Below are 10,783 nucleotides of genomic sequence, written 5' to 3'. Positions count from 1 at the left end.
AGATCCTGTTGGCAATGACCAGCAAAAAGCAGTGAGGCGCGACAGATGCAATAGACTGAAATGCATTGAATCTCACAAAATTGCAAGTACTGTTGGCGATATCCTTTGTATTATTGCTCCCACTGGCGAGTGCCTGGGCCGCGATGGAAAAGGAAGGGTATCCAGGAAGTCACGGCACTCCGTATATATAAATATATATATATATATATATATATATATATATATATATATATATATATATATATATATATATATATACCTGTTATGTACGATCCAATCACTTTCATTGCCAGCAGGGGCATTGAGCGAGGGTGATGATGTTCTTGATTGCTTGGCATTCGATGTCAAGATTGATTGTCGACAAGAGACATCAATGTGAAGCTATGCAAATTGATGGACTTAAGTTTGTAGTGGTTCATAAGTTGCGTTAGGCATGGAGGGGAGTGGATTTTTGATGGAACATAAAGGTAACGTAACGAGAGAGGGAGGGGAGGTTTCAGGCAGTATTAGTAGGGTTTTGCTCAGCTGTGGTTACGAATCACATCAAAACATTCAAATCAAACTTAAACCCCAAGGCCGCTTGCCGTTGACTTCCTCCGAGGAACAGGAGCGCGCCCCTTATTTGTTCTGCGTGTTCAGCTTAATCAGGGACCTCCCGGACCAGTCATTTTGGGACGTCGCCAGAGGTATCATTTTCTTAAATCGGTTGGAGGGACTGAGGCAGTTGCGTTCATCGAACCCGTCCCCAAATTCTGATATCTCCCCGGATTTGAAGCCGATGTGATGGTGGTAACCACGCATTTGTGGAGCCCTGCAACATAAACGCATGCTCAAAACGCATGCAGTTCCATGGTATTGTACTCAGAATTAGACAGCGAATACGCCTGTTGAAGTTCCATGTCACCAGAAGGTTTGATCCTGCATATATAAGCATGTAAAGCAGAACAAGTTATGAATTCAGGAATTTTTGACATTCGACCTGGTCAATCAGGGTTAATTTTTAACCTAGCGACATAATCTGGTCAACAGTCATGACATCTTGTATAGGCCAATTTGCCGTATTTTTCCACGAGACTCTATCTCTTTTACGTTGGAAATGGTAAGCCCCTCCTCCATCAGTCTGGGTTATTAAAGTCGGCAAATCAGGGCGAGAGTTATTGTTGCGTGCACAACTGCTACGTCTGCGTACGTCGTAGATGGCACCAGAGCAAGCGACAGATGATGCGGCGAAAAGAACTACCGGCAAGTGGCTCACCTCGGTGCGCAGCGGCTAGCGTAACTTATTGCATCCTTTTGCTCTGGAGGCCAGATGACGTGGTAAGTGTCGCAGGGTTTGACGTGCGCCGCTGGAACCCGCCTTTTTCATCAACGGCAATAGCAGGAACAACTTACAAACAAAAAATGTAGGAGAAAATATAGCTGTCTCAAAGTCTTTTTCCGCCATAGATGACGGTTTCAAAGTTCAAGTAGCAATTAAAGGCATTAGTAGATTCCCCTTTTAACCCATTCATGCACTGACATATTTTTTTTCATTTTGAGGCGTAGCCTACGACCAATGACATATTTGTGTGTCAGCTATGTAAGTAAGGGTGGCATTTTAATGGACGCGGATTGACAATGACAATTTCATGACATTTAATGACAAACCTTTCATTGGTCCAGTTTCAGCTACTGTTGTGCTATGCTTTGCTTGAATAGATGCAGGCTCAGTCTGCTAACTGATGGGAGGTGCTTTGTGGTGTCTGTTAATTTTGATGCAGCAATGTGCAGTTACTGTTTGGGAACGCTAGAAGCGACAAGCGATACATGCACTATTTTTGTTCACTGCATCTTAAAGCATTGATGTACTTTCTCTGCAAGATTTAGGAAAACGGCAAATTGGATGATAACTGTGCGGATGATCTCTAACAGGGAATTTAGCCGTCACGGGCGAAGGAGTAGTCACATGAATAATTACAGGAGAACAATGGAGGGGGGGGGGGGGCAGAGTGGCTACCGGCATAACAGCGCTACCCGGGAAAACCTCCAGGGGCTGCTTTGGCGGACAGTAGGTCCTCTCAAAGAGTGACGGCACCGGTTGCGGACCATCTGGCCATGCACGGACGCATTTCGCAGCAAGCTGTCGCGCTGAGAGGCGGTAATTACGTTTACCCTCAAGCCAAACAAACATGACGCACGGAGACATCCGTAAGATGCCTGGCTCGTTATTTAAAGCAGCTGCGATATCACCCCGAGTGATGATCTCTCATAAATGATAATATAGCGAGATCAGCGGATAGCGTCAGAGTTGCCAGAATCTTGCCCTGCAGCTGGGCTGATTAGAGCCTCGTGGCCGCCGCGGCATTCATCAGTCGAGTGAGATATGACAATCCAAGGCGAACATCTCTCCGGACGACACAATCGCTATTACCAGGCGCGTTGAGCATCGGTGTTCCCATGCCCGACTGGAGTGCCTTATGTCGGCACCGTTGCTGCTACCAGACGCATTGCCTGGATATTGTGATGAACATCGTGGATATTGTTGGATATTGTGATGTCCAACTGGGGCGCAGACGGTGACAACGGCGGAGCCGGATGGAGCCGGTTATCATTACTGACATGCGATAATCATCATCGAGCCGCGATACCGACCCCTCCCGTGAGTCAACGCCAACACCAGCTTCGCTGTCAATTGCGAGAGAGAGAGAGAGAGAGAGAGAGAGAGAGAGAGAGAGAGAGAGAGAGAGAGAGAGAGAGAGAGAGAGAGAGAGACCAAGCTAAAGGCTTGGTGGCATTCTCACTTTTTCCTCATGTTTATGTAACACTCCTGCAAAACGCATAAGGTGGCCCAAACCACACCGTCGCTGCCAGAAACCAACTTTGCGGGGTTATGACCCTCACAAAAGGATACAAACAGCCGCCACAGGGTTGCAGTGATTCTGAAAACACCAGAAGACGGTGTAACGGCACGCCCCGCAGCGGCTGCGAATGGCAGTTATTGGATGCACCGGTTGCATGGACACTTGGCCACAGTTGCTCTGGGCGTCGTGGCTACTGTCAAATGTCACTCGGCTGGACTCTGAGCGTCTGCCTTACCCTCCTCATGCGACACGAGCGAGGCATTATGAGCCCGGCCAGCCACCTCGCCGGCATTGTCTCCCCGCTTTCCATTGCATGACATTTCGAGCTTACAGGGACGATGAGTGCGTTGCGTTTTGCATTTCATGGCTTTGAATTTCCGCCGATACGGTCGTTGCATGCTGACGTCGTTTGCTTATGTTGTTTGCGGAAAACCTGTCGATACCAACGACAGCACGCCTTGCATTCTGCTGGCTAGGATCGCCCTGTGTGCTGCCTGTAGTCTCTGAGACAGTGAAGACCGAGCGAATGGAGGCGACCTTACATACCCACGGATCTTCGCTCACGCATCCAGCTGTAAAGATAAAGCCTGAAGACGGTGGTATTAGCTCCCATAAGTTGGTAACTATCAAACGAGCGTGCTTGTTTTGCTTACGTCTTAGTCTAGTATGCACACATTTACGTAACACCTGCGTCAAATTAGCCGACGGCAGAGGATGCGTCATCTATTGACAGGCCTGGGTGCGGCAGTTCGAAGTTTACTTGACGGCTGTGGGGAAGGAGCGAGGGGACCGCTACCCCAGACCAGGCGAGTGACTATACTCCACCACCTTGCGGTACTCCAACAGTCTGAGCAGTGGAGGCCAGTGGGTTTCTAAAACGCTGTCTGCCATCTTTAAGCTGGTGGGAAGGACAGCCCGCTGGTTTCTCGCGAACGCATACCAGTGCGTTGACAAAGTCCGATTGAGCTAAGATATGGTTAGCATCAACGGCTATTTCAATATGTTTTGGCTCAAGCCAGCAAATTTGTTGGCTTAAACTAAATCTATGCATTTTTGTTGATATGCCAAGACCCAAGGTAAAATCATCGTACGAATATGACAGGATGATATGCTTGAAGTCTTGATAAGCAATTATATGGCAATTGGTGGTGGTTGGAGGATCGGGTTGTGTTCAAGTAATTTCAGATGCTTCTGGGATAATTAGAAGGATGTTGTTCTTTGCCAAGCCACATTATCTCTCAGTTTACATATAATGATTCATTTAAACATTCTGCTTCGAAACTGATCATGTAATGATTCAGCTACTGCACAACTCAGCAGTTATGAATATTGTGGCCAAGGCTACCGGCTGTTGAATGCTTGAGGAGTGCTGCATGCGAATTGATTGGTCAGGGCGCGCTCAGGTATATTTATGAGGATTCTCCAAGTACTTCAGCCTTTTTTTCGAAGAAGAAAAATCTCCACCGCGAGCGTTTTGTGCACAGTGCGAGACGGGCACAACCAGCTCGCGTTAGCAGATTTGCCCAACTTGGGAATCATACAACCCAAACAACATCTTTGGCACCAACAATAATGAGCAGGCAATTAGCGTTGTTCATTTTGTCGTTTCGACCATTGCTACTCACAGTGCTCGCATGATTGTCTATCATCTTCAAGAAATTGCCATCTGACACTATTATAATTTCGGCAAGAAGCCAGTAATGTGATTTTTAACACGCAGGCAGCAGACGATTTATAACATGTACTAAAAGGGCAACAAAAACACCACATCACGGACATACGAGAAACCAAGAAAAGTATTCCAGTTCTGCACACTCGTGTCCCCAATTATCTGTTGGTGCGCTGAGCCTTCGTACATAACATAATTTTGATCATTTTTATCAAATATTTCATAACTTACGGCACATCGCGCGTAGGCCAGAAAGGCGCCTGCACTCTTATATTAACTCCTAAAGTAGTGCACCTCTTGTATAATTCCGATTGGCGAGACCTAAAAACCACTCTGATGTGCAAAGACATACCCTGCCAGGATAATATGCCGACATGAACCCCAAGGAAAGAAGCCAAGCCCCGGAAACCGAAGACCGAAGCAAAGGCAGCGCTCTCGGTGCGGTACCTATACGTTTATTCGTGCGGGGCACCTGAAACAAGAGTCCTTATAATGCGATTCACACTAAGTAGAAATAAACACATTGTGCCGACAATGTCGGTCGAGCTGCCATACTTTGGTTCAATGAATAAGACTCATACACTGTCGTAAGATGTCACCATCATGTGCGGACGGACTGTAGTAGCACCTTCTTAAAGTAGTATACCTCTTGTGTAATTACGATTGGCGACACCTAAAAACCGCTTTGACATCCAATGACAACTCTACCGACATAATGCGCCAACAGCAATTCCAAAGGGGCGGACCAAGCCCCGGAAACCGAAGACCGAAGCGAGGCCAACGTTTTCGGTATGGTACATACATGTTTATAAGCGCAGCGCACCTTATACACGAGAATACTATCTCGGTAGAGAATGTTCTTGGATGCCGGAGGCGTTTTCAGGTCTCGCCAACTGGAATAACGCAAAAGGTACACTACTTTAAGGGGCTGCGTTTACGGCCAGTCCGCGCAACATGATGGTGATATATCACGGCAATGCATGAATCTTGTTCATTGAACCGAGGTACAACATTGTCGCCACGACATGTTTACTTCTAGTAAGTGTGAACCGAACTATAAGGGCTGGTGTTTCAAGTGCCTCGCGCCAATAAACGTATATGTGCCGTACCGAAAACGTTGGCTTTGCTTCGGTCTTCGGTTTGCGGGGCTTGGCCTATTTCCTTGGGGCTGCTGTCGGCATATCATCTCGGTAGAGCACGTATTTGGATGTCAGAGCGGTTTTTAGGTCTCGTCAATTCGAATTATACAAGAGGTGCACTTCTTTAGGAGGGTGCTACTGCAGTCCGCCCGCACATTATGGCAACATCTCACCACAATGCATGGGTCATAGTCATTAAACCGAAGTGTTGTAACTGAACCGACATTGTCGGCACGACGTATTTATTTCTAGCAAGTGTGAATTACATTTTCCGGACCCGTGTATGAGGTGCACTGCGCCAATTAAAGCATATGTACCGTACTGAAAACGTGGGATTTACTTCGGTCTCCAGGTTTACGAGGCTTGGCTTATTACTTTGGCATTGTTGTAACCATATTCTCTCGGTAGAGCATGTCTTTGGATGTGAGTTTGGTTCGGTTTGGATGTTTCGGTACGGCACATAAACGCTAATAGACGTATATGTGCCGTACCGAAAACGCTGGCTTTGCTCCAGTCTTCGATTTCCGGGGCTTGGTCCGTTTCCTTAGGCTTGCTATTGGCATATTATCTCGGTAGAGCATGTCTTTGGATGTCAGAGCGATTTTTAGGTCTCGCCAACTGGAATTATACAAGAGGTGTACTACTTGAAGGGGGTGCTACTGCATTCCGTCCGCACATGATGGCAACAGTCTCACGGCAATGCATGAGTCTTATTCATCGGGCCGAAGTCTTGCAGTTCCACCGACATTGTCAGCACAATGTGTTTAGTTCCAATAAGTGTGAATCGCAATATCTGGACTCGTGTGTGAGGTGCACTACGCTAATAGACGTATATGTACCGTACCGAAAACGCTGGCCTTGCTTCAGTCTTAGTTTCCCGGGGCTTGGTCCGTTCCTTTAGGATTGCTGTTGGCATATTATCTCGGCAGAGTATGTCTCTGGACGTCAGAGCGATTTCAGGCCTCGCTCGTTGGAATTGTACGAGAGGTGCACTACTTAAAGAGGGTGCTTCGACAGTCCTTCCACATGACATGATGGCAGCATCTCACGGCAACGGAGTAGTCATATTGATTGAACCCAAGTGTTGTAGCTTAAGCGATACTGTCGTCACGATGTGTTTGGTTCTAATAAGTGCGAATTGCATTATCCGGATTCGTGTATGAGGTGCACTGCCCTAATACACGTTAATGTACCGTACCGAAAACGTTGGCTTGGCTTCGGTGTTGGGTTCCCGTGGCTGGGTCCGTTTTTAAGATTGCTGGAAATGCTTCAGTTCAACCGACATTCGCTGGCTCTTTCTCTGTGTTGTCTGTTTGGAAATACCAATTAAAGCCTCACAACTGGAAATAAACTAGGAATGCAATAATAAGGTAAGAAGCAGAAAGAAGTGCAATGATAAGGTAAGAGTGTAGGCGCCTATCTGGTCTGCGCGCGATGCGCCGTAAGTTATCAAATATTTGATAAAAATGATCAAAATATGTTATGTACGAAGGCTCAGCTCACCAACAGATAATTCGAAACACGAATGCGCAGAACTGGGATACTTTTCTTGGTTTCTCGTATGTCCGTGATGTGGTGTTTTTGTTGCCCTTTTAGCACGTGTTATAAATCGTCTGCTGCCTGCGTGTTAAAAATCATATTACTGGTTTCTTGCCAAAATGATAATAGTGTCAGATGGTAATTTCTTGAAGATGATAGGCGCTCATGCGAGCATTGTGAGTAGCAATGGTCGAAACGATAAAATGCATAATGCTAATTGCCTGCTCATTATTTTTGGTGCCAAAGATGTTGTTTGGGTTGTAGGATTTCCAAGTTGGGCAATTCTGCTAACGCGAGCTGGTTGTGCCCGTTTCGCACAACCAGCTCGCGTTAGCAGATTTATGTTGGAGCTAGGGGTCTTGTTATTTTTCAATATATGAATACTGAGATTGCTGTCTGATTGACATTCCAATATTCAGCATATGCAATGATAGCCTTCATCCACAGTGGCGTTACCACCCATGAAATGGACCAACCAGTAATGATGTCAGCTCAGCACAGCTGTGTGATTGCATTAGATGTGTTTATTGAGACATGAAAGGCATTGTAATGTAATGGAAATATTTGGTGTGATGCCATGTTGTGCGCATACCTGACATGACATTTATCCAAAAGAGTGACCAGCCTGCACTGCTTGGAATAGGTCATCTGATGTCAAAAATTGGCTGAGTTTTCTGGCATAATTTAGCTTATGTGAAGTTGTAAGTTACGCTTTTTCCAGATCAGAAGAATCAATGTGTTGGGCTTACTCGTGGGCTGTGCTGAGAGTGACCCCACCTCACCTCCACTTATGTGCGTTTCTCATTGTGTCTGGACACCTCATTTTCATTAAACACTATTTAAAGTTGCAGTTTTGTGTCTTTCCTTCAAAAGTCCAGCCAATGTCATCAAATGATGCCCAAAGCAGGTGATCATGGCGTGACAGTCACTTTTACCGTGTTTTTTTTGTAATATTCTAGCAACATTGAGAAGCGCAAGCCAACATTTGCTAGTGCATTTCAACATTGTTGGAGGAGGCCACCATCATAAAATGTTATCGCTTCATGCAACTGCGTGCAGCATAAACCTGGCATTGAACTGCTCAAGATTTAGGAAGCCGTGGGCCTGAAGAAGGGCATTTTAACATGGGAACCCCGTGGCTAGTCGTAAAAAGTATGCCGTTTTGTACTAGACTATGGACCCCTCGGTTGGGACGGTAAGCATTTGGGTTAAGTTTCCTCTGCCGTTCAGCATTTACATTAATTCCTAAATTGTGCTGTATAACTTTCCGTACGTAAGCGTATAGTTACTCATAGGTGGGAATGTGAGATAGGCATGGGCCATGTCAATAATTTTTGACTACCAAGATCCTCGTGTGCCGATTTAATGCTTCCCTTCTCAGGTCGTGAGTGTAACTTTACTGCTCATTGGGATGCAACTGCATCGGCAACATTTTAGAAAATTAACGTGAGATATAGAGTGCCGCAAATATAGCTCAAAGCACAAAATAACGTTTGCATTCTCGGTGTTGTAGCCCTGATTTCACTGGGGAGGGAGCAAATTAGGGCGTAGGGTCCGTTTAAACCTGCTCTTGCAAAAATTACGGGCAACGTAAAACACTTGGAGTTGGCTAGTCCATAACTTAAGTCAGTTAAGATAAAGACAAGGCAATGTCCATCCTGCCTATACTCTGAGGCATTATTATTTATATCCATGTTTGCTATTGTACTGACACAAATTGCCGTCGTTTGATGCAAACATTGTGATTTTTGAATGGCTGTAGTTTTTACCGCAAATGGCACAGTTTTGGACAATACTGGTAATGTCATTCTTGAATTACATGATGTCACTGTAGGTAATGCCAGCTTACAGTTTTTGGTGGTGAGCATCATATCAGCAGGGGGAATCAAAGATCAGTTGAGGGTGGTCCTTTTCGTGCTATTGTATCACACATGTAGCGCACTATAGCAAACATGGCAGAGGCAGAATTAAGCAGAATTAAATGTGTAATATCCACAAAGCCCCAAGCCAATCTTTAAATGATAAATATGTTTGAAATTATCAGATATCGTTAAATCCCAAATGTTAATTGTGATGTACAAATTCCAACTTCACAGCTTCCTGCATCATTCGATTTTATATACAAGCTGTACGAATCAAACGAAATGGATATGAGAAGAGTAAACATTCAGACCAACCGTTTCTCTAACCATAATTATAGACTATTTAAAACATCTGGCCTTGCCCCTAAGCTGTGGAACGACATTATGGCTTCATATTTTCCAAAAATAACTGATATCTCTGTATCAAAAACCGTCGTTAAAAACCTCATCCGCAAGCATTTCGTGAATACATATTAACGTAACCAACATATTTGAAGATAGTTGCAATCCTTGCGCTGCACGTATGCAACCCACTTCACATTTAACCTCCCTCATGCCCCGTAATCACGTTCTCATATAGATAGTCATGCAAATGTACCCAAATTCATGACACGGGCTCGGGAGAGTTCTTCCAGCAACAAGCTCCGCTTAGCTGGGCGGGCTCCCTGGACATCCAACTCAAATTCCAGCATCGAAAATGATCAGGCAATTGCCCCTCCGACTTGCGTGACTGTACAAACCTTACTAACACTGTGATGAGTGGTTGTAGCTTATTGGGTGGTTATAGCGGGTTGTCATTAGCTGACATTGGCTAATGACTACTTTAAGCTTTCTCATGTATGATTTGTCTTTGCCTACTGCATTACACAAGTTCTTCGGGCCTGCACCACCTTTTCGCCTGCTTCTTTTTGTTTGCTTTCTCTTCCTAGCTGGGAGTGCCGCGACTTGATTTTATGTTTTCTGGTGTTAACGGACGGTTTATTGCGTTGCTGGGATAGAGGGAGGGGTACTCCCGGTTACATGTTCGTGGGTAACGGTATAGGAAAGAGGCTGAAGCATGTTGATCAATCCTTATGATGCTGCTGCTATTTCACACCTTTTCTGAGTTACATTGTGTGAAAACTTGGCATTTTGTGAAATGATTTGACACCAATAAAGTTGGTGATGGGGAGCATTGTAACTGCATAAACAGAAAAAATGGTTTTCTCTGTGTTCTGTACAAAAGTTTATTTGTTAACGAAGTTTGTGATGGAGGACAAAATCTTGCATGTAATCCAGTCATAACCCTAGAGTACAAAGTTCTAGGAGTAAAAACACTAAGAAACATTGACAACAAATTTTAAGATGCTGGGAAAGGGGAAAAATGCACGTTTATATTGGTACCATTTGATAAAAAATGGTTCTACCTTCCTGTAACTAAATAATATTTTGTGCATGGATTTAGTTTTCTGTGAAGCTGAACTTAGGGCATGTTGAAAATATTGGGCATTTCTGTTCAGTTCCTTCATGTAAGGCAAATACTTCGTGCAGCCAATTTTCACAGATGTGTCCTTTTGTTTATTGGGCTACCGTAAGTATTTGCGGCACATTTTAATGGTAGGTACAACCTCAGTTCCTTCTCTTCCCTTGCAATGGCAATTGGAAACTGAAATCACGTTTTTGGAAGTGTAATGTGAAAATATCATAGCTCATATATTTTTACTTGCTGTTGTCGGGGCTCCATAACAGGTACAT

The sequence above is a fragment of the Pollicipes pollicipes genome, unplaced genomic scaffold, assembly GCF_011947565.3.
Source record: "Pollicipes pollicipes isolate AB1234 unplaced genomic scaffold, Ppol_2.1 Scaffold_6138;HRSCAF=7277_pilon_pilon_pilon, whole genome shotgun sequence".
NCBI lineage: Eukaryota > Metazoa > Arthropoda > Thecostraca > Pollicipedomorpha > Pollicipedidae > Pollicipes > Pollicipes pollicipes.
This window is presented reverse-complemented; position numbering follows the sequence as displayed.